Source organism: Leptonychotes weddellii, chromosome 3 (genome assembly GCF_054177405.1).
Source record: "Leptonychotes weddellii isolate Sample4059 chromosome 3, ASM5417740v2, whole genome shotgun sequence".
Taxonomy (NCBI): domain Eukaryota; kingdom Metazoa; phylum Chordata; class Mammalia; order Carnivora; family Phocidae; genus Leptonychotes; species Leptonychotes weddellii.
In genome coordinates this window covers 73,531,242-73,550,262 of record NC_138371.1, presented here as the reverse complement: position 1 = coordinate 73,550,262, position 19,021 = coordinate 73,531,242, and the positions used below count along the sequence as shown (strand labels likewise).

The following is a 19,021-nucleotide window of genomic DNA, read 5'->3' as shown; positions in this document are numbered from 1 at the left end:
TATAAAAAACAAAAGAATAAATTTCTCCCGGCAACAATACATTATCTACAAGTAGTACATTAGCTATTTCTTCTAAATGTGACATCAAATGAGAAGAAATTAGATCATTTATGTTGCCAAATTAGAACCAAATTAGAAAGATGAGACAAGGACCTAATGATACGAATTTTGAAAACTCAGAAATGAAGTCTTTTAGATTTTATACAATAATAGCATGTAAATACATGAAATAAGATGCTTCATGGGGATTTAAATACCCACTTACTTATTTGTCCATTTATGTAAAAAATTTTACTAAGCATGTACTATGAGCCAGGCACTGTGGTCTGGATGGGGTTACACGGATGAATATGATGGGAGATAGAACTTTGGACAAACAAATCAACGGATTATAACACAATGTGCTAAGAATTATGGTTGGCGTATGTTCAAAGTAAACCATGCATTTTTTTTTTTTTGCACATGAAGTGGTTTCATCACACTTATCTCCGTTTGCAATCATTTATCTGTGTGACTTGATTTAATGTTTGTCTCTCTCATGGTGTGTTCCAGCAGTATGAATACGATGTACATTTGTTTCATTGTGGTTGGCACATAGTAGGAGCTGCATGAACAGTTGCTGGATAAATAAAATATTTGCTATTGAAGTACGGAGAGGAGGAGCTGCTAACCCTGCCCCTGTCAGTTTTGAGGACTTCATTAAAAAAGTGATATTTGAAATGGGTCCTGAAGCAGAGGTAGGAACTGCTAGGGGGATGGGCACGGGGAAAGGAGGAAGAGAAGAGCAGCGTTCCTGCACTGTACAGTCTTAGCCATGGACATGTGAAGTCACATGATACAGGTGGGAAGGACAGAAAGTTGCAGGGGGGCAGGATCATCCTGTGTGGAGAAGTGTGGGGGGGCAGGAGATGAGGCCAACATGGAAGGCTGGGGTCAAGCTGGGAAGGAAGGGCTTTGCTAACCAGGCTAGCTTTGAACTTCATAGCAATGAAGTTGGGGGACGGATGGATTTTAATAAGCTTTTTTTTTAATGATTTTATTTATTTATTTTAGAGCTGGGGGAGGGGCAAAGGGAGAGGGAGAGCAGAGAATCCCAAGCAGACTCCATGCTGAGACCCCAAGATCATGACCGGAGCCAAAACCAAGAGTCCAATGCTCAACCGACTGAGCCACCCAGGCGCCCCAGATTTTAAACTTTTCAGTGACACGATCACCTTAAGGAGAGAAGGCAGCGTGGGGGCTGACTAGGTAGTAGAGGAGTTAAGGCTGTTGCTGAAGCTGATAAGAGATGACAGGGGTACTGGAGAGGTGGAGACAGAATTTATGGGACTTAGTGATTGATAAGATGTGAAGGGTAAAGTAGAAGGAGGATTTCATATTTTAGCTCTTACGATGCCTGAAGAGTAGTGTGTTTGGAGTTAACATATTTAAATTTTTTCCCTGATTAGTATTACATGTTCTTTAGAAAATATAGTAAAGTATAAGGAAAAAGACCAAAAAAGCCATCTATTATCCTAGCACACAGAGATAACCACTGCTGACATTTCTAGGACATATCTCTCATTCTTTTAAAACACATTTCTGAAGAGAAATCCTAAGGATTCTAGCTCCATCAGGAACTCAGAGTCTCATTCACTCATGCGTTTTGAATGCGAATATTAAGTTTTGACTAAACTATGAGCTGAGCCAGTTTTGTAAAAAATCAAGTGAACTGGGTGGGTCAAGGGACAGGAACTCTGCAAGGAGGAATTTCTTTCCTGTAAACTAAGTGACAGCAATGACACCCAGGACATGCCCTTATGAGTACCAGATTCTAACTTGCAGAGGTAATCTGCTTAGTTGCTGAGGGACATTATCAGTTTCAGTTTGATTAATTCATGTTCAGCTCATTCAACATGCTGAGCCCTGCAGGAAGACAGCCGCACACTGATCACCTCCTGTGTGCAAAGGTTCTAAAGGAGTGCTAATTATTTTTGCCCATCTGAACCCTGAGCTGTGTAAACCTGGGCACATAAACTAAGTAAGAGAAAAATTTTCTGGGGCCAGGAGCTGTTGATCAAAAATATCTTATCCAAGTCCCTTCCAAACCGAGGGAATGGGAGGGAAGTTAAAAAAAAAAAAAAAAGATATTTTAGAAACAAAACAGATGAACATAGGGGAAGGGAAGGAAAAATAAAATAAGAGGAAAACAGAGAGGGAGACAAACCATTAGACTCTTAACTATAGGGAACAAACTGAGGGTTGCTAGGGGGGTGGGGGGATGGGGTCACTGGGTGATGGGCATTAAGAAGGGCACTTGATGTAATGAGCACTGGGTGTTTTATGCAACTGATGAATCACTAAATTCTACCTCTGAAACTAATAATACACTATGTTAATTAAATTGAATTTAAATAAAAAAATTAAAAAAGACATTTTTACGTTGAGAGGGAGTAGATTAAGGGGAAGAGCAGAAGCAGGAAGATTCAGAGCAGGCCTACCTGAAAAAAGCTTGAAAAATAGAAAGTCCAAGGAGGAGAGAGAGGAGCCTCATAGATGGGCAAATGTACCTAAAGCGAAGGTAGTCTTGCAGGCCAGGTACCAGGCAGAGGTGGGGCGACAGGTGGGGGACCTTCCGGGGATCTTCTCTTCTTCTCCGGTCAACCCCTCCGCCCTCCCCCACCCCGCCCCCCGCTCGGGTAGTGCTCAGAGGGGGAGGAGGGAAAGGCTATGCTCCCTTTCTACTTTGAGGCTTTAGATTGAAAAGTCCAGGAGAGTGAAACCTGATTTACAACAAGGAAGAGGAAACTCAATACCTCCCGAGAGATTGGCGGGGGCGGGGGTGGAGGGTGCCTTTACCTGGAGTAGGGTTTGGCAGAGGGTGGGAGAATTATGCCTATCAAAACCACAATTAGATTCCCACTTTCTCAGGAAGACCTGCCTCCCAGGCTTTCTCCCATCGGTCCATCGTCCATCCCGCAGTCTTTTCTCCTATGACAAAGTCAGAAGGTCTAGGTCTGCCCTGGGTTCAGAGCGGGACTTGATTTCCAGCTCTTAGGTGCTGCGGCTTTCGCGCGGCCTTGGGGGTGGCCAGGAGTAGGATTTGGTTGGGGCCATTTCACACTGCCAAGCTTTCCATCACTCAACTGCTAGCCAGGGTGAGGCGAGCGGCGTAGGGGGTCGCTCACAGGAAGGAATCGGTGCAACCTGAGCAAACACTGCTGGTTTGGAACGCTCACTGGGAACTGCCTTCAGGGGCAGGTCTCAAATCCTCTCTGTTCCGCCACCGAACTCGGCGGACTCCCTCTGCCAGCCAGAGCGCGGAGCGGGGCGCCCCACCTGGGCCGGGCGGTCTGCTCCTGCGGGCTGGAGTTTGTAGACTTGGCGCTCAGGCCGACTCTCCCGGAGTTGGGTCGAGCGCGCCGGGCCAATGAGCGCGCCCCGCGGAGGGCTCGGCTCCCCCCCCGCGCGCTGATTGGTCCCGCGGCCCGCGAGGCAGGGCTGACCGGCCGGGGCAGCAGGCGCAGGCGAGTGCCCGGCGCGAGTGGGAGTGGCGCGCGCGCCCCCCGCCGACCCCCGCCCCTCCCCGCAGCGTTCCGTCTCTCCCTCCTCCTCCCTCCCTCCCTCGCTCCCTCCGCGCACTCCCCGGCTCCGGCCGCGCGCTGGCGGGGCTCCGCATTGCACAGTCTGGGGGCGCCGCAGTGTTCGTGGGATGGGGCAGCGGGCTGCCGTTGGCGGCCGGAATCCGCGCGCAGCCCGGGTGAGTAGAGGCGGGCTTCCCGGGAGAGCACAAAAGGAGACTGGGTTGGTGCCAGCGGCCCTAACTAATGCGGGTTCTGGGCCATGCAGGCAGTGGGCTTAGTCCCCGGAACTATCCAGTGCTAAGACACCCGCCCCCGCCCCTTCCCGGGGCCGGCGGAGCTGGGGTCCTCGCCTCCGCATCCCGCTCCGGTGCTCTGTCCCCGAGTGGGAAGCCGGTACTGAGCGCAGCCTGGGCAGGTCTAGAGGGGCGTGTGTGTGCGTGTGTGTAGTGCTGGCTCACAGGGGGTGGGATGGAAATGTCAGGCGCTGCCAAGTTAAACGCTGGAGGAATCTTTCCCAAGAGTAATTCAGCACCTTCTCAGGGCCAAGTGTACGTCCACCAGGAACTCCAGCCGGAGGGAGTTACTGGGAGGCGGAGTGGCAGCGCCCCACATGTTGCTGCGGGGGGTGGGGTGGGGGTGTCGATAGCCTGGCTGCGCCCACCCGGGGCCGCTGCCCCAGATGCGGTAAGCTGGGGCTCCTCCAGCCGTTGCGGGAATTCTGCAGGCCCTCCGACCACCCACCCGGGCGACTCGGCGAAGGGGCAGTCCACCCACAGAGCTAGGGCTTCGCCAGGGCTTGACTTGGCGTTGTGTTTTTCTCTCTGGTAACAGCAGTTCAGTTGATTTACATTTGGCTAAACAGTCAATTTTAGCCTAAAGCTCTCTCTCTGTGGGTCTGTCTGACCCATTCTGACCCCCACCACAGTCTCATTAGCTCTCCTCCCCTCCCCACTCCCCACCCCAGGCATCTACCCCTCTCCTCACTTCGCGGTACAAAACTTGATGTTTCTACGTGATGGTATCTGGCGTGGTCTCAGGTATCTTAAGTGTCACAATCATTTGCCATTTCCTAGGGTACTACGAGGGCTCTTAAAATTTTGGGAGGGGGGGTTGAGCGGGCAGCAGATCTTTGGTAGCGATTTGTTGGTAGAATAGCATTGACCTCCCAGAGCATATGACAAAAAGAATGTTAAGCTTCTCCATCCGGTAACCTACCCAAAGTGTGACCTCCAAAATTCAATTTTCTTTGTGGGAGACTAGGGAGTTTAGATTCTCCAGGGAGAAGCTTATTTCTTGTTAAATTGAACTATGGTGACATACACTCTGTTCTGCTCTGCTCTGGCCAGCCATTGCAGATGCCATGATATTATTAGAGCAATTCCCTTAAAGCCATTACATTTTCCTTCGAGTGAGAGGACTCAAGATAGCTGCTTAAAATTTTGGATCTGCACCTTATTTCTCTAGAAGACATTAATGGTTCCTGTGTATGTGCTCACGTGAACCAAGTTTGCAAAAGATATTTGTGCAATCGTCCATGAAATGGCTTAATGCACATTTATGTTAAACCCATTTAAATGTAAAACATCTATCTGTTTTCAATTTTAGTTTCCACCTTGACCAAAGGCACCAGACTGAAACAGGACTCAAAAGAGGCTTCCTTGTTTAAACAGAGGTTTTATCGAACTCTAGTCCTCAGAGCACACAGTAAGCTTTCCGAGCTTGTAGGTACACAACGGCTGTTAAAAATTGTGAATTGGTTCTTTGGGTTAAAAATATCAGAAATGCTTCCAGACCAAAAAAAGGCAGATAGGATTTGTGGGTCTGTATTTTGAAGCTGTTGACAGTCTTTTTAAGATGAACGTTTATATTACAGAATGCATAAATGGGGCTGATTACGGGCAAATAATGTCAGTAAAAAACCACACGTATGTTGTATCATGTTACACAGTTTACACGGCAAATTGAGATCTGCTATTAAAGTGTCTGTGAGGAAGTCATATTTTTGTCACCCCCATTTTACAGGTAGATAGCTGAGGCTCTCAGAGATTATGATTTTTCCAAGGTGAATAGTAGAGTTCAAGTTTTTTTCTATTTGCTTACTTCCATTGCTCCCTCCCTTCCTTCATGTGGGCTACCTCTTCAGTGTTTTCCTACTTCTAATTTTTACTATTTTTAGTATTTTTTTTTTTTTTTTTTTTTACTTTTTACTATTCAACCTGTGGCTTCAGGACCATTATGTACCATTCCCAAAAAGGTTTGCTCTCTGCTGAATATCATTTAACTCCCACTAAGATGTAGGCTGATAAGGATTTAAGGAGAAAGCTAATATTATTTTTAAGGAACTATCCTTTTCAAAGTGGCATATTATTTTTGTTAATGAATTGTTAAATATATAAGTAATCAAAACCCTAAAGAATGATGTCCAAATGGTAGTGTTTCAGGAAAAATCAAGGGACCGGTAGTGACAGAGATGTTTGTAACAGTGACAGAAATATGTAAGTCTCCCACTTTAAAGTGTTTTTTTTTTTTTTGTTTTTTTTTTTATTGAGAGAGACAGAGAGAGAGCATGAGAGAGAGGAGGGTCAGAGAGAGAAGCAGACCCCCTGCTGAGCAGGGAGCCCGATGCGGGACTCGATCCCGGGACTCCAGGATCATGACCTGAGCCGAAGGCAGTCGCTTAACCAACTGAGCCACCCAGGCGCCCCTGTAAGTCTCCCACTTTATAAGCAGAAGCTCCTCATAAACTCTATAGACAATTACAAGCAAGCCCTAATAAATGATCATTTCATTAGTGCTGTCCTTATGTTAAAAAGAACTGACAAAACAGATTACTTAAATAAACCCAGAACCACTCAGGAAAAAAAACCAAACACCCATTTATCAAAAGTCCTGAAATCCTCATTAACTAGTGTACAAATGCAACAGAAAATATTGATTAGAGAGAAATCCTGTTTTTACTTGCATAGTTAGCAATAAGGAGCATACAGATCTCTATCTATCTGTCTGTCTGATTATTTATTAAAAACCCATCATTTGCAAATCTTTTCTTGGGAGATTATTGCTCACAATATTTATTTGTGACATTGCATAATATTTGTTAAGATAAATAGAATTAGTTTTGTTTGCCTTAATGTAGGTAAGTATTGAGTTTACTAGTAATATGTCCTAGTTAAGTATGTGGGCTTTGGAAGCAAGTCTTGGCTTCACATACTAACTGTGGGACCTCAGAAAGTGATTGAATCTCTGTGGTTCAGAGAGGCACATAAGAAAATATGTAAGTTTTCTTATGTGTAAAGCATGTGTAGTAATGACACCTACCTCATGCAGTTTTTCAGTTTATCCATATGGCAATATTCAGTGAGCATCTACTAAATGCCAGCACTGCTGTAGGTGCTAAGGATACATGGACAAACTCCTTGCCAATGATGTTTACAGTCTAGTAGTGCCTGAGAATTAATGACACGATGCATGTCAAACGCTTAGCATGGAACATGACACCCGGTAAATGCCCCATGATTGTTAGCTGTTGGTATCATGTGTTCATTCTGGAAATGTTCGCTGAGTGCCTTGCAGATGCAATGCAGATTGGACCACATAATGAGGAATATATATATATATATTTCAATTCAATTCAATATGATATTATAATAGGAGAGAGGACTCCAAAGAAAGTACATAATCAGTTCTCTGAAAGATAATTCAATGCAGACATGAAAGAGGAAAAAATGGAAATAAATATTTAAGAAATTAAATTACCCAGAGAAAAGTGGGGAGTATATGAATTTCCTTATGGGAACTTATAATGAAAAAATAAAGGTCTTGTATTCAAGCTATTTGAAACACTGATTACATAGGAAAAAAATAAAAAGAGCTCTTACTTAGATATATGTAATGAAAAAGAAATTTTTGAAGGGTCAGATTACTGAATCAAGCTTGCAAAGGGCGACAGATCCCAGGCACACAAAAATGAGATAGCCAAAAATGAATTTGAAAAAAATCCTTGCAGTGGATTCCTAAAACAATAGCAAAGGACTCTTAAATACTGTGAAATGAGAGTTGTAGAAGCACCTGGCTTACATCATACCAAGCATATACTCAGAGATAAAGAATACGGGGTAAATGAATTCCTTGCTTCACCTTTTGCTGAGTAATATTCTTACACCCAGGTTTTCTCAAGCAATAATCACATTGGAGGAAATAGAACAAATGATAAGTACTCAGGATATTGCAGATCTAATCCACAGACTAGACACAGAGAAATCACTAAGACCAGGTGGCCATTACCCAAGTGTGTTGAAGAAACTTAGTGTGTAAGTGATAGCTCTCTGGGGCATTGGCTGGTATCCTTAGGGTTCCTGTCAGGAAAAGGGTTTCAGGGAGGACCCTGGAGCCATCAAACCAGATCCGTGTCTCCATGGACAATTGGGAGATGGGTATTCAAAGCCAACATGGATGACAGCAAATGCAACATATTTTATAGAAAGGGGGAATAATGCATTCAAGTTAAAGGAGGAAATATGTTTGTGACTACAGTTGCAGAAAATATGATATTTTTAAACTTTTAAAAAGCCTAGTCAGATTTCAAATCCCAGTTCCCTCCCTATTCATGACCTTTTTATTTGGCCAAGAAGCAAGAAACAAAGAGTGAAGATAAATAGACACTCCTCTGAGTGGACAAATAGACTCTTCCAGGAAGTAGTTTGGGGATGATTTTATTTAAACTTCTTTAAATGTTCACAGATGGCATGCAGTTCTTATGAGTAAGTAAAAATCAAGCTGATAAACTTGAACCATAGGATTAACTTAAAAGACAACCTAAATGGGAAGAAAAATAATAGAAGATTAAAGGCAAAATAGAAGATTGAAGATAAGTGTACTCAGGAAAAGCAATCCCAAGTACATTTATAGGAGATGGTTTTAAATTCTATTCCTATCAGCAGTCAACAAAGCTGGATAATATTCTCTTAGCCCTCTAAAGAAAAGTGTGTCCACCAAGTTAAAGTCGATATTAAGAGAAGAGTAGGTTATAAAACTCTGTTACTGTGATACCATTTTTTGAAAATGTGTTGAGTAAGTTTACATAAATCCTCTCTATCTGTTCATTGATCTAGATAGAAAGCAGTGCATCACCATATTAACAGTGACTATCTCTGGGTAGTATGGGATTGCAAATGTTTTTATTGTCTTCTTTTACTTCAGTGTTTTCTAAATTTTCTACATTGAACATGTATCGCTCTTATAAGAAAAAGTGTTATGAAAATAGGATGGAGTGTTATAACCTCAGATTTCATACTGTTTGACTATAAGAAAGGCTTCTTTGATTATCATGTCTATGTCTTCTGGAAATCTGTAGTTGCAAATTTTGCCCTGAACTCCCTGTATATAAAAGGCAGCATGTGTGAGTACTTGTCTTGTATTTGCTATTAGGAAAAAGTGTGGTTGAAGATGAACACTTGTGCTCTCCTCTAGGTAACGAGAACTGGGAACTTGAAAGAGATTCATTCCATTTTTACCCTAACTATCAGGATAAACAGAACCAAGTTATTGGGAGCATTGCTGACTCCTTTGTGGACTGTAAGCCTCATGAGGGTAGGGACCAAGTCTGTTTCTTTCCCTTCGGACTTCACAACGCTTGCCTTGGTGCCTGGTACATGGCAGTCTCCCAGTAAATACTGGCAGATGTTTTGAATTGAGTGAAATGGATAAAGCTCCAATAGACTCCCAGAGATTTTAAATAAGAAGAGATCCTAAGGTCCCTTTTATCCTTTTAGGTCATATGACTCATTCAAGTCTTAATTTAATTGTGATCTGTAAGTCATCCTGACATTCCTTGTACTATACAACCCCTGGGCCACAAAAATGGTCTTAGTTGGTTATTGGATCCTCTGGCTTATTCTTGACTTTTGATCCAGATCCTGTCACTTAATTCTATCTCTTCTTTCATTTTTTTCCTGTGTTTTTGGAGTTTGTTTCTTTCATTGGCTCTAGATTTTACCTTTCTCTCTGACTTGGGATCACCACCTTCCTTCCTTGATTTGGACTTCCCAAGTGAGCTCTGCCCCTTCCTGGTAAGCTAGAATCTTTACAAGAGAGAAATGTATGCCGTGAACTATTAAATGTTCACAATTCAACACAACACCAGATCCCTAGAAGAAACCTGGGAGTCAGTGTTTTTCTTCACCAACATCCTTCAGAGCAAAAAGTTGCTATGGTCAAAATAATAATATATCTGGTTTGTCAGAGTCTTAGTGGAAGAACAGATGAGTTTATCTTGTTATTATATAAAATCTGATATATATGTTACTCCATGCAACTCTTTTTTTAAAAAAAAATTTTTAATTTTATTTATTTATTTATTTAGACAGCATGGGGGGGAGGGGCAGAGAGAGAGGGAGAGAGAGAAACTTAAGCAGACTCCATGCTGAGCACGGAGCTAAACACCATCTCCATCTCGTGGCCCTGAGATCATGATCTGAGCTGAAACCAAGAGTCAGGCACTCAACCGACTGAGCCACTCAGGGGCCCCACTGCATGCAACTCTTATTATCATTCCTCAAGGAAAATAGACATGAAGGAATCAGATAAGAGCACTCAAATGATCAAGTCAGTGCTCAGAATTGTGAATGAGCACTTGGGGAAGGTGGCTAGTATCTGATGACAGAATATAAAGAAAAGAACACTGCCGGGAAAGATAAAGGCTCGAGGGATAGGACCCTTGTCTATATTTAGTGAAAGTTCCTGTAATGCCTATTAGAAGATCTCCTTAGATTCAACTAATCTGACTGTAGGACTACCACAGGTCACGCATGGCACCAGTGTAACCAGAAGACCATAGGATGGGAACCACAGCTTGCCCTCAGGCATTCCTTTGTGGGAGTCCTTGTAGGCGCTCATGGAGCACAGCTCAGGCGTAAGATGAGACTAACATTGGACAGGTGTGGGAGTCATCTTGGCCTAGAGGCCTCATGCTCCTGGGAGCTGATAACTTCTGGTAACAACTGCCTAGACAAAGCTTCCAGGACTCCACAAGGGATGTGCCCAGTTTTCAGAATCATGGCAGTCAGAGATACCCCAAGTATGATGTCCCCATCAGGTGATTTTGCTCAGCCTACCAATTAGGGGTCAGAGTTACCATAACTAGTAACCTCGTTGACTTTTTTACCCTTATCAGGTTGCTACAAAAGAAGAGCTAGATTGATACTGGAAGTCAAATTCTCACGTACACATTTACACATAGCATGAGCTTGGATTATTTTTCATGAAAGTGGAAAACTAGAGCTAGAAAACATCTGTTGGCATTTGAAAGCAAGGGACTTTGGACAGAAAGTAATAAGCCCAAAGACTGTGTAATACCCCCATCCCCACCCTGCCCTCCCAGCTGCTCAGCCTCATTCTCTCTCCTGCCAAGAGGGCATGCAGGCTAAAATTAAAAATAGGTTCAAGAAACATGTAGGTATATATGTGAGTGATTACCACATAATAGGTTGTCAGGCGAGACAGAAGTACTGGGCACAGAATCTTCATCTTTTGACAGACCTTTCAGAAGCCATAGATGTAAGAGTTCTTAAGCCCAGAATTGTACTACTGTCTCTGCCATGAGAAAGAAAATCAAGATTGTTACCTGAATTATCAAAACAAGTATCGTTAAGCATTCTAAATGATTAACAATATAGTTATTGTGTTTGAGCGGCAGGATTTTGAGTGACCATTTTCAAAAATACATTTCTTAATGTTTTTATTCACAAAAAGCAGGAGAAATAAAGATTGCATTATTCTCATCTCACTTTTTCCTTTTCAATACTGAATCGTATAATAAGTTAGCAAATGTACACATTTAAGTTTCCATCAAGACATCTAGAAATACTAGTTCCTTTATGCCATTAAAGCAATTTAGATAATGTATACACTTACTTGCCTTTATAATAATAGCATTTATTATCCCCTACTTTTTGTTTGTATGGCTTTTCATCTACAGTGCTCTATGTATTTGTGTGGGATTATGTTAATTTTGCATTGGCAGAGAAGCAGAGCCCGGTAAAGATTAGGGGTCTAGGCTCTCCTGGGTTGTAATTCTGCCCCACCAGTTGCCAACTGTGTGACCTTGGGCAAGTTATTTAGTTTCCTCCAGTTTAACTGGTTGCCATTAACTAGCTGGGTGACCTTTAGCAAGTTAGTCACCCACTGTCTGAACTTCATTTGCTTCAACTATAAAATCAAAGGGCTGCACCCATTAAACTTTAGATTCCCAGGTGAGTAGGAACCTATATATATATATATATTTGCCATTTAAAATTACCCATTAATGCTGATCTAATAAAATAATTTTGAGCAACTGAAAGTGTGGCATGATGTTGGTATTTAGACCAAACTAAATTAACCAGAGTTCTTGGCTTCTAAGAGCTGAGATCTATAATAAATAATTTAAAAGATCTAGCACATATCCCTAGAATTTGTTCTTTTCTTGCTCTGTAGATCTTCACTGTTCTTTGACTTGATTATTCATGCGGAATACATTTAATTTCTTAGAATTTTTCTATCTGGAAGAGGAAAAAAGCTCACTTTCAAGTGTTCTAAAAATGTTACCACTTAAAAATACTGACTTTAATAGAAGTAATATTCTGCATTTACATAGTATCTTTCCATATAAGATCAAAGGACTGGTAGTAGAAGTACATGGTTTTTCTTTTATGTATAACTTCATAGAAGAATTTTCTTTTATGAAATTCTTTTAATTCATATTCCCAATCACCCACCTGAGTGAATTCCCAGAAACTTTTGCAGCAGTTCTGACTCTTGGTCAGGAATGTCCTTATATCCATTATTTGCCAATTGACAATCCTTTTCATCCTTCAAGGCCTAGTTCATGTGCATCCTTTCCACAGAAACCTTTTCTCCTGATTCTCCTCTTATCAGTAAAAATTTTACTCTTATGCTTGTTTTTCATACCCACATGTCTCTTACATTTAGCTTATTATTTTCATAATGTCTTATTACTCTTGAATGCTAGCATAAGCATATTGTCTTACACAGAGTAATCCCTCAATAAATATGTGGACTAGAATTAACACTTTCACAGAGAAAAAGCTGTAAAGATCGGGATGGGGGCATTACAAAAGATTGGTTTAGATGGGAGGGATGGATTGATTTGCTAAATTTACTTGGCTTCACTTCTCTGCCAATGGAAAATTTAGTCTCTGGATGTCCACAAAAAACGAATACCACAAGCGGTGACTGTTCTCTTCAGAGACACTTCCCTACTTTTGTTTCCTAGAAATACCTTCTAGGTATTGAGGTTTATATGGAACAGACTCTAAGCCATTAGTCACCATGACCGAAGACTTGGGAAAGATAGGTGTGCCATCTTCACGAGTGGAAATAAAAAATTGGCTGATCACACTTTCATACTAAGCTGTACTGTGTTTTTTAAAGTGCATAGATCATTTCTGTTCAACAAAAACAACAGAAATATTGAAGAAAATCATTCTCCTTCCTATCACCCAGATTTATTATTCATATGTAATTTCTTACCACCTCAATAGTATTCTTTGTCTCTAGGTTACATGATGGCTGCCTAACTATGTATATTGCATATGTTCAGTGTGTTTGATCCTTATTCTAGTAGAATAAACGAGGGGACAGTATATCAAATGTGCTATATATAGGTAAATATATACAAAATCTTTCTATGCTTTGAAAAACTCTTTTACGAGCCATCTCCCACATGGCCCCTTTCTCATAGAAGAGAGTCACATGCATAGTTAGGGCTGGCACTTTTAAAATGGAGACCTAGACAAGGCAAGATTTAATCTCTAATAGTCAATGTTCTTCTTCCTGTTCCATTGTCATAGATCGGAATCACAGCCAGCTGATTTAAAATGTTGTTTTAAGGAGCACCAGGTGAGATGTGGCAGGATCAACATCTACTCCACCCAGTTCTGAGAAACAATTCTGGGTTCATCTTCCACTATTGCCAGTGTTTTTCTTTGGTATAGCCAAGCCAGGCAAGTGATGATCAACAGGATACAAAAGACATTTTTCCCACCAAAGCTATTTAGAGGTGCAGCTTTCTAAATGAAGGACAATACATAGCATATAATGGAATAGCATTAAAAAAAAAAAGATACATTTTGTAATGGTACTTTCTTCTCAGCTTGGGAACTATCTGGGAAAGACCTTTGCCAGAAGGGGTTATTTCCAGCTAGGCTGAGAAAACTCAGGAAATGCAGAGTGCTATATAGCACCTAGAGGACATTGCAGGCATGTGGGTAAACTCATCTCCTGTAGCTTCTGGGTCGCTCTGACACGGCAGGAGGGTTTCCGATCTCTCCAGGAGAAACACTGTATTGAATAAGGTTGACCATGGAAGATGGAAAGGAAAAGAGTAAAGAAGGAGCTAAAGAACTGAACAATAAGGATAGGATCATCTACTTTATGATCAGTTTGAGAAAACGTTCCCTATCCTGTCTGATTCCAGTCTTACCTGGGGAAGCCCTACAATAAATGTAAATAAATTTGAGGAGAAACACAAAGCTCTATTTGCCTTAAATTATCTGCTGTGGTCCTGCCGGCCTCCATGAAAGCCACTCCCTGGTAAGTCGTTGTTAAAAGGCTTGGGGTAGGGTGTGGGAAGGACACACTCACTAATGAATGAGTCTGAGCTATACGCATTGGTCAAGTAGACAAGTAGAAGTTGAGGGAATATAAGAGTCTGAGGGGAATGAGACAGAGATTCAGGAGAGGCAAGCATTTTGCAGTGAGGTATGAGTGGAAAGGAAAGATGCTGGGCTCTCTGCTTATTCCCCACTTTTATCTAAACTCCAGTCATGCTATTCTGACTTATCAACCACTAATTACCAGATCTTGGTCAAACAAGTTAACTTTGAATGTCAGGTTCCCCATCTGTAAAATGATTATACAAGATCAGCACTTCTAGAACAGGATCTGCTAGAAGAGACACCAGTTCTGTGGAATGTTGAAGGCAGAAAAAAGTGTGTGATGGTCTAATATGTTTGAGAAACAGTGGGTTGAATAATAATGTATTTCTTTAAGTTGCAAGACTTCAGAACCTTTAGTAACTGAATATCATCCTAATGTCTGAAAGGAGATGTACTACTCAGTGAACCCTAAACCTGGTTGACTAAATAGCACCCCCTTTGAAGGCACATCTTGAGGGTCAGTGTTCAGTACCACACGAGATATTTGGTTAGCTGATGTCTGAGTTTCTTCTGGGTTTTAAATTCTCTGAATCTACAGTTAGTCTCTCTTCTGTTTCTTTTCTAGCTAGCTCCTGCCTCTTATCTAGAAGAGTTTGTGTGTTGTGTATAAACCTTTTGATAAAAAATATACTCTGTTAGAAAATCCCTACATCTACTTTAAGAGAGGAGCACGGCAAGATAGTGTAAACCTGCAAGGTAGGCATTTTCCTCATTACTTTTATATTTTAGACTACATAAAGTCACAGGCAGTCAAAACACAAATAATGACTTTCCCAAACACACCCATACCCCCACCCACACACCCTTAACAAAAATATTGAAACATTTATGCTAATAGAGGGGATGATATTTCAGAAAAGAACAATTTGCAAAAGACACAGATTTTATTCTGACAGAGGCATTTCTGAGCAAAGCAGTGCAATTAATCACAGAGCTTTAACAGCAAGATGAAAAGACAAATACTCAATGAATACAAAATGGGCACTGCTCTTCCCTTCATCTTCAGGATTACAGAAGATGTTTATCTCACCTTGCCCCACCAAGACCGATCTTTGATTTTTTTTTATTTGGCTCCTGCCAGATTCCCCTTTGCTTGATGAGGACCTGGTAAAGAAGCTGCAGTGTTCTGAGGATGGAGGGGAGGCCCTTATAGATGTTCAGGGGATAACATGGCTAGGTCTGGATTTCGCCTTTTCCTACTGAAATAGCTCCGCCTGCAGAGGTGGTAGGGGGTGGGGGAATACGTGGTGGCCATCTGTAATCTCTTGGGTTGAAAGAAGAGCAAGAATTCACACTGGCTGTTTTTCATATTGTAATCATTGCCTTTGTGAATTCTCTAATGTTAGGCTCATCTGAATCTCTGTAGGTTAGCCTCCAGGTAATTTACAGCAGACAACTTACAGTGGCCTATGAGTTTGGTTTTCTTCAGATGTTTTTTTAAAAAATAATTTATGAGGCAGTGTTAGGATATAAAAGCCAAAATCTGATACCAATTTCACTTTACAATTAAATTTACATGTTCTGCTATTTCTAAGTTTTAGTTATCTGTCCACCACTCTAAATTTTTAAGAATCTTTGTCAAGTGTTCTGTTGCTTGAACTCAAGCTTATCTCTGATGAATCATCAATATTCCCATTTAGTTATTCTTGTCTTGTTAAAAAAAGTTGGGATTAGCTGTATCCATTTAATTATATTTTTAAACTCTAAATTGAATTTTGACATTTGGTGGACAATTGATAAGTATTTCTTTTCCCAAATGAGAAAAGGTGTATTATAATATTGGCTTAATTTGGAGGGCTCATGGTTCCTCACCTTGAGTTGTCTTGGCAAGGATTCCAAACCATGCTGTGCTCCAGTTTTTGAATTCAACTCTCATTTTTTTAGAGGCCACCTTTCCTGTTCCCTTAAACTTATGCATGGTGCCTTAGTTCACTCATCGTAAGCCCTGGCACAGAGTAGATAGATACTCACTAGATGTTTGATGAGCAGAGATTCTCCCTACTCAGTCAGTGCTTGCCAAATAAATGTACAAATCAGCGCATGAACAGTGCTCCCTATAATTGTCACCACTGTCTTGCCAGTCATGTAATCATTACCTGACATACAACCCTCTGTTTCTTAACAGTTGAAAGTACATTTTTATAACCTGCAAATAGGATGCTAGTGTCTAATGTTTATTTTCTGTTTTTTAAAAAAATACACAGATAAAAGAATTCTACTTAGAAGTTCTAGTACAAAATAGAAGAGATGTATCTGAGCGGTTGGTTCTGTACTGCAGCAGCTCAGTGAACTTTGGAAGAGATGAGGGTCTCTTCACGTAGGGATGAACCTATGGGCCTGAACCTAAGTGCCATAAAAACACTAGGTAGGATTTGTTTTGACGTGTTATGGCATTCCCCTTTTGGGACACTAGATCATTTTATGGATGAAGGATTTCCATAAAGCTTTCTGCATAATCTTCAAATTATCTTATGTGAAAAAGAATCTAGTGTGTAGTTGGTCTATAGTTGATTGTTGACGTTTTATAGGCAACGCTCTCGACGTGTAGAAAGATTGAACCGTTTCTGAGACTTATTGACTAGTATGTCTCCCTTGTTAAAGTCTAGTTGCGTGGGAGATAACAGGGTGCACACGGTGGGGGAAGGGGAAAGGCTCTTCCTTTCTCTGTTGTACTGACCCAGTTTTGTAATTCCCTAACAGTTCGTCTCGGTCATCACCATTCTCATTGCTTGGCAGTGTTGTTGATTTATTAAAAGCACCTGTCCATTTTAATAACCAACCTAATGGCAAAAAAACCAAAACCAAAACCAAAAAAAACCACAACCCAAACGGCTTGTTTTGGGGCTTGGCATTGAAATTTTATTTGCTGTAATTTCCCCAATAAATGACAGCATTGAGGTTTCCTCTTCCCATCTTTTTTGAGCAGGTAGTTGTATCTGTTTTTTGGCAGCACTTAAGAAGCTGTCTCTTATTGGTGATTTTGAGAATTGTTCATACTTGAATAGAGATTATGAGCTTAAGTTTAAATAGCTTTGAAATCTTTTAAAAATTGTTACATCTTTTAATATTGCATCACCACTGTCTACATTTAACATGTCCAACAATTTGAATGACCTAATATTTTACGTTTGCCAATGTAAACATAGCAGTAATCAGGCAGCAAGTACTTTTCTCTGGGCCCTATCCAGGGATATAAAAAGGAACAGTAAGACATGGCAACCGTCCTTATGGGACTTGTAATTGGCTTCTCTCTTTCTCTTTAAATATTTGAGGATCAGCTTGTGTCAGTCACAGTTCAAGGTGGAAACACAATGGCGAATGAAACAGGCAAAAGTCTCTGGGGAGAAAGCAGTGAATAAGGCTCACATAATCCCTGGCCCCTTAGAGCTTACAGTCTACAAGGGTGGAGGAAATAAATAAGAAATAAATAAGAAAATATGCAGTATGTTAGATGGTCATAAAAGCTATGGAGAAACTAAAGTGGGGAAGAGGGAATGTCTGAGGTGGACAGGAGGCAGTTGGTAACTTTAAATATGATGGTCATAGGAGACCCCATGGTGAAAGTTTCACATGAGCACTGGGACCAGGGAAGGGAGAGAGCCTGGGGACCTCTGCAGGAAGAGCCTATCAGGCAGAAATGCAAAGGTGCTGCGGTAGCATCATGCCTCAACCTCAAAGCAGCAAGAAGACCAGTGTCAGGAGTGAAGTAAGCCAGAGGGAGAGTAGTAAAATGTCAAAAGCGTAAGGTGTCAGACCATCCATAATGCAGAGCCTTAGAGGTTATTGAAAGATATTCCTTCCTTTTCTTTCTTTCTTTCTTTCTTTCTTTCTTTCTTTCTTTCTTTCTTTTTTCTTTCTTTCTTTTCTTTCTTTCTTTCTTTCTTTCTTTCTTTCTTTCTTTCACGAGGGACTGAGTCAGTTGAGCCATTGGAAGAATTTGTATCAAGGAAAGACCTGATTAATTGTATGATTTTAAAAATCACTGGCTACTGTTGGAATAAATAATAGAAGGGAGGGAAGGTTGGAAGGAGGCTGTTGCAATTCAGATGATGTTGGCTTAGATCCACGTGGTTGCAGTGGAGGTGGTGAAAGGGCATTCTTTGTCTATTTGGAAAGTGTGCAGGAGGTAAGATTTACTGAGGGTAGGATGCAGGGCATGAATGAGAGAGCAGAGTCAGATGGCTGATACCTGGAAAGACTGGGCTGTCATTTACTGAGATAGAAAGCCTGAGGAGGAGCAGATTCGGAAAAGGATCGGATGGGCTTTGGACATCTTACATTTGAGATACCTGTTAGGCTTCCAAGTGGAGATATGGAATAGGTGTTGGGACTATGGATGAGTTCTGGGGAGAGGTAATTTTGGGAGCTTCACTATCTCTGGGATAGTGAAGAAATGGTAGTAGATCCACAAACATGAGGAGATTAAATCAGGGTGTCAGAGCAGAAGGAGGACAATTAAGTTGCAGATGTACGATCCTTTATTATTTCCTGTAAGTACAGAGAGAAGTAGGAATTTGTGGGCTAGAAGAGATGAAGCCACTTTCATGGAAAGTGTGAGAATTGAACTGATCTATGCAGATGGGTAATATTTGGGTAGAAAGAATGAGAGGAGGGCATTTTGGTTAAAAGGTGCTAGAATTAGCAAATTGAAAGCACAATAAGATATCACCTCACACCAGTTACCATGGCTTATATCAAAAAGACAACAAGTGTTGGTGAGGATGTGGAGAAAAGGGAACCCTT

At 41.3% G+C, this 19,021-nt stretch overlaps 1 protein-coding gene across 3 annotated transcripts in view; it reads left to right on the top strand.

Moving 5' to 3' along the window:
• The first annotated feature begins 3,617 nt into the window (after positions 1-3,617).
• The window catches only part of LYPD6 (LY6/PLAUR domain containing 6), a 119,951-nt gene continuing 104,547 nt past the window's right edge, over positions 3,618-19,021 (top strand). For all 3 annotated transcript variants that reach the window (XM_006735115.3, XM_031030018.2, XM_081814465.1), the window contains exon 1: positions 3,618-3,739. The gene's annotated coding sequence lies outside the window, so the exon portion shown is untranslated. The remainder of the gene's footprint in view (positions 3,740-19,021) is intronic.